This window comes from Salmo salar, chromosome ssa17, assembly GCF_905237065.1.
Source record: "Salmo salar chromosome ssa17, Ssal_v3.1, whole genome shotgun sequence".
In the NCBI taxonomy this organism is placed as follows: Eukaryota; Metazoa; Chordata; class Actinopteri; order Salmoniformes; family Salmonidae; genus Salmo; species Salmo salar.
The window spans coordinates 76,580,890-76,587,043 of record NC_059458.1 but is presented as its reverse complement, the minus strand read 5'-3'; positions in this window follow the sequence as shown (position 1 = coordinate 76,587,043).

Sequence of the window (6,154 nt, the reverse complement as noted above, 5' to 3'; positions counted from 1 at the left end):
ACAGAGAGCTGTAGTCTGTCTAGCTACATCATTACAGAGAGCTGTAGTCTGTCTAGCTACATCATTACAGAGAGCTGTAGTCTGTCTATCTACATCATTACAGAGAGCTGTAGTCTGTCTATCTACATCATTACAGAGAGCTGTAGTCTATCTACATCATTACAGAGAGCTGTAGTCTATCTACATCATTACAGAGAGCTGTAGTCTATCTACATCATTACAGAGAGCTGTAGTCTGTCTATCTACATCATTACAGAGAGCTGTAGTCTATCTACATCATTACAGAGAGCTGTAGTCTATCTACATCATTACAGAGAGCTGTAGTCAGTCTATCTACATCATTACAGAGAGCTGTAGTCTGTCTATCTACATCATTACAGAGAGCTGTAGTCTGTCTATCTACATCATTACAGAGAGCTGTAGTCTGTCTACATCATTACAGAGAGCTGTAGTCTGTCTATCTACATCATTACAGAGAGCTGTAGTCTGTCTACATCATTATAGAGAGCTGTAGTCTGTCTACATCATTACAGAGAGCTGTAGTCTGTTTATCTACATCATTACAGAGAGCTGTAGTCTGTCTACATCATTACAGAGAGCTGTAGTCTGTCTATCTACATCATTACAGTGAGCTGTAGTCTGTCTAGCTACATCATTACAGAGAGCTGTAGTCTGTCTATCTACATCATTACAGAGAGCTGTAGTCTGTCTAGCTACATCATTACAGAGAGCTGTCGTCTGTCTATCTACATCATTACAGAGAGCTGTAGTCTGTCTAGCTACATCATTACAGAGAGCTGTAGTCAGTCTATCTACATCATTACAGAGAGCTGTAGTCTGTCTACATCATTACAGAGAGCTGTAGTCTGTCTATCTACATCATTACAGAGAGCTGTAGTCTATCTACATCATTACAGAGAGCTGTAGTCTGTCTAGCTACATCATTACAGAGAGCTGTAGTCTGTCTAGCTACATCATTACAGAGAGCTGTAGTCAGTCTATCTACATCATTACAGAGAGCTGTAGTCTGTCTACATCATTACAGAGAGCTGTAGTCTGTCTATCTACATCATTACAGAGAGCTGTATTCTGTCTACATCATTACAGAGAGCTGTAGTCAGTCTATCTACATCATTACAGAGAGCTGTAGTCTGTCTATCTACATCATTACAGAGAGCTGTAGTCTGTCTACATCATTACAGAGAGCTGTAGTCTGTCTACATCATTACAGAGAGCTGTAGTCTGTCTAGCTACATCATTACAGAGAGCTGTAGTCTGTCTAGCTACATCATTACAGAGAGCTGTAGTCTGTCTACATCATTACAGAGAGCTGTAGTCTGTCTACATCATTACAGAGAGCTGTAGTCTATCTACATCATTACAGAGAGCTGTAGTCTGTCTAGCTACATCATTACAGAGAGCTGTAGTCTGTCTAGCTACATCATTACAGAGAGCTGTAGTCTATCTACATCATTACAGAGAGCTGTAGTCTGTCTAGCTACATCATTACAGAGAGCTGTAGTCTGTCTATCTACATCATTACAGAGAGCTGTAGTCTGTCTACATCATTACAGAGAGCTGTAGTCTGTCTAGATCATTACAGAGAGCTGTAGTCTGTCTACATCATTACAGAGATATGTAGTCTGTCTAGCTACATCATTACAGAGACCTGTAGTCTGTCTAGCTACATCATTACAGAGAGCTGTAGTCTGTCTACATCATTACAGAGAGCTGTAGTCTGTCTAGCTACATCATTACAGAGAGCTGTAGTCTGTCTAGCTACATCATTACAGAGAGCTGTAGTCTGTCTAGCTACATCATTACAGAGAGCTGTAGTCTGTCTATCTACATCATTACAGAGAGCTGTAGTCTGTCTATCTACATCATTACAGAGAGCTGTAGTCTATCTACATCATTACAGAGAGCTGTAGTCTATCTACATCATTACAGAGAGCTGTAGTCTATCTACATCATTACAGAGAGCTGTAGTCTGTCTATCTACATCATTACAGAGAGCTGTAGTCTATCTACATCATTACAGAGAGCTGTAGTCTATCTACATCATTACAGAGAGCTGTAGTCTGTCTATCTACATCATTACAGTGAGCTGTAGTCTGTCTAGCTACATCATTACAGAGAGCTGTAGTCTGTCTATCTACATCATTACAGAGAGCTGTAGTCTGTCTACTACATCATTACAGAGAGCTGTAGTCTGTCTATCTACATCATTACAGAGAGCTGTAGTCTGTCTAGCTACATCATTACAGAGAGCTGTAGTCTGTCTATCTACATCATTACAGAGAGCTGTAGTCTGTCTACATCATTACAGAGAGCTGTAGTCTGTCTATCTACATCATTACAGAGAGCTGTAGTCTATCTACATCATTACAGAGAGCTGTAGTCTGTCTAGCTACATCATTACAGAGAGCTGTAGTCTGTCTAGCTACATCATTACAGAGAGCTGTAGTCTGTCTACTACATCATTACAGAGAGCTGTAGTCAGTCTATCTACATCATTACAGAGAGCTGTAGTCTGTCTATCTACATCATTACAGAGAGCTGTAGTCTGTCTACATCATTACAGAGAGCTGTAGTCTGTCTATCTACATCATTACAGAGAGCTGTAGTCTGTTAGCTACATCATTACAGAGAGCTGTAGTCTGTCTATCTACATCATTACAGAGAGCTGTAGTCTGTCTACATCATTACAGAGAGCTGTAGTCTGTCTATCTACATCATTACAGAGAGCTGTAGTCTGTCTAGCTACATCATTACAGAGAGCTGTAGTCTGTCTATCTACATCATTACAGAGAGCTGTAGTCTGTCTACATCATTACAGAGAGCTGTAGTCTGTCTAGCTACATCATTACAGAGAGCTGTAGTCTGTCTATCTACATCATTACAGAGAGCTGTAGTCTGTCTACATCATTACAGAGAGCTGTAGTCTGTCTACATCATTACAGAGAGCTGTAGTCTGTCTAGATCATTACAGAGAGCTGTAGTCTGTCTAGCTACATCATTACAGAGAGCTGTAGTCTGTCTAGCTACATCATTACAGAGAGCTGTAGTCTGTCTACATCATTACAGAGAGCTGTAGTCTGTCTAGCTACATCATTACAGAGAGCTGTAGTCTGTCTAGCTACATCATTACAGAGAGCTGTAGTCTGTCTAGCTACATCATTACAGAGAGCTGTAGTCTGTCTATCTACATCATTACAGAGAGCTGTAGTCTGTCTATCTACATCATTACAGAGAGCTGTAGTCTATCTACATCATTACAGAGAGCTGTAGTCTATCTACATCATTACAGAGAGCTGTAGTCTGTCTACATCATTACAGAGAGCTGTAGTCTGTCTATCTACATCATTACAGAGAGCTGTAGTCTGTCTATCTACATCATTACAGAGAGCTGTAGTCTGTCTATCTACATCATTACAGAGAGCTGTAGTCTGTCTATCTACATCATTACAGAGAGCTGTAGTCTATCTACATCATTACAGAGAGCTGTAGTCTGTCTAGCTACATCATTACAGAGAGCTGTAGTCTGTCTACATCATTACAGAGAGCTGTAGTCTGTCTACATCATTACAGAGAGCTGTAGTCTGTCTATCTACATCATTACAGAGAGCTGTAGTCTGTCTACATCATTACAGAGAGCTGTAGTCTGTCTATCTACATCATTACAGTGAGCTGTAGTCTGTCTAGCTACATCATTACAGAGAGCTGTAGTCTGTCTATCTACATCATTACAGAGAGCTGTAGTCTGTCTAGCTACATCATTACAGAGAGCTGTCGTCTGTCTATCTACATCATTACAGAGAGCTGTAGTCTGTCTAGCTACATCATTACAGAGAGCTGTAGTCTGTCTATCTACATCATTACAGAGAGCTGTAGTCTGTCTACATCATTACAGAGAGCTGTAGTCTGTCTATCTACATCATTACAGAGAGCTGTAGTCTGTCTACATCATTACAGAGAGCTGTAGTCTGTCTAGCTACATCATTACAGAGAGCTGTAGTCTGTCTAGCTACATCATTACAGAGAGCTGTAGTCTGTCTATCTACATCATTACAGAGAGCTGTAGTCTGTCTACTATCATTACAGAGAGCTGTAGTCTGTCTATCTACATCATTACAGAGAGCTGTATTCTGTCTACATCATTACAGAGAGCTGTAGTCTGTCTATCTACATCATTACAGAGAGCTGTAGTCTGTCTATCTACATCATTACAGAGAGCTGTAGTCTGTCTACTATCATTACAGAGAGCTGTAGTCTGTCTACACATCATTACAGAGAGCTGTAGTCTGTCTAGCTACATCATTACAGAGAGCTGTAGTCTGTCTATCTACATCATTACAGAGAGCTGTAGTCTGTCTACATCATTACAGAGAGCTGTAGTCTGTCTATCTACATCATTACAGAGAGCTGTAGTCTGTCTAGCTACATCATTACAGAGAGCTGTAGTCTGTCTATCTACATCATTACAGAGAGCTGTAGTCTGTCTATCCTACATCATTACAGAGAGCTGTAGTCTGTCTATCTACATCATTACAGAGAGCTGTAGTCTGTCTACATCATTACAGAGAGCTGTAGTCTGTCTACCATCATTACAGAGAGCTGTAGTCTGTCTAGCTACATCATTACAGAGAGCTGTAGTCTGTCTAGCTACATCATTACAGAGAGCTGTAGTCTGTCTACATCATTACAGAGAGCTGTAGTCTGTCTACATCATTACAGAGAGCTGTAGTCTGTCTAGCTACATCATTACAGAGAGCTGTAGTCTGTCTAGCTACATCATTTCAGAGAGCTGTAGTCTATCTACATCATTACAGAGAGCTGTAGTCTGTCTAGCTACATCATTACAGAGAGCTGTAGTCTGTCTATCTACATCATTACAGAGAGCTGTAGTCTGTCTACATCATTACAGAGAGCTGTAGTCTGTCTAGATCATTACAGAGAGCTGTAGTCTGTCTACATCATTACAGAGATATGTAGTCTGTCTAGCTACATCATTACAGAGAGCTGTAGTCTGTCTAGCTACATCATTACAGAGAGCTGTAGTCTGTCTACATCATTACAGAGAGCTGTAGTCTGTCTAGCTACATCATTACAGAGAGCTGTAGTCTGTCTAGCTACATCATTACAGAGAGCTGTAGTCTGTCTAGCTACATCATTACAGAGAGCTGTAGTCTGTCTATCTACATCATTACAGAGAGCTGTAGTCTGTCTATCTACATCATTACAGAGAGCTGTAGTCTATCTACATCATTACAGAGAGCTGTAGTCTATCTACATCATTACAGAGAGCTGTAGTCTATCTACATCATTACAGAGAGCTGTAGTCTGTCTATCTACATCATTACAGAGAGCTGTAGTCTATCTACATCATTACAGAGAGCTGTAGTCTATCTACATCATTACAGAGAGCTGTAGTCTGTCTATCTACATCATTACAGAGAGCTGTAGTCTATCTACATCATTACAGAGAGCTGTAGTCTATCTACATCATTACAGAAAGCTGTAGTCTGTCTAGCTACATCATTACAGAGAGCTGTAGTATATCTACATCATTACAGAGAGCTGTAGTCTGTCTATCTACATCATTACAGAGAGCTGTAGTCTGTCTAGCTACATCATTACAGAGAGCTGTAGTCTATTTACATCATTACAGAGAGCTGTAGTCTATCTACATCATTACAGAGAGCTGTAGTCAGTCTATCTACATCATTACAGAGAGCTGTAGTCTGTCTATCTACATCATTACAGAGAGCTGTAGTCTGTCTATCTACATCATTACAGAGAGCTGTAGTCTGTCTACATCATTACAGAGAGCTGTAGTCTGTCTATCTACATCATTACAGAGAGCTGTAGTCTGTCTACATCATTACAGAGAGCTGTAGTCTGTCTACATCATTACAGAGAGCTGTAGTCTGTTTATCTACATCATTACAGAGAGCTGTAGTCTGTCTACATCATTACAGAGAGCTGTAGTCTGTCTATCTACATCATTACAGTGAGCTGTAGTCTGTCTAGCTACATCATTACAGAGAGCTGTAGTCTGTCTATCTACATCATTACAGAGAGCTGTAGTCTGTCTAGCTACATCATTACAGAGAGCTGTCGTCTGTCTATCTACATCATTACAGAGAGCTGT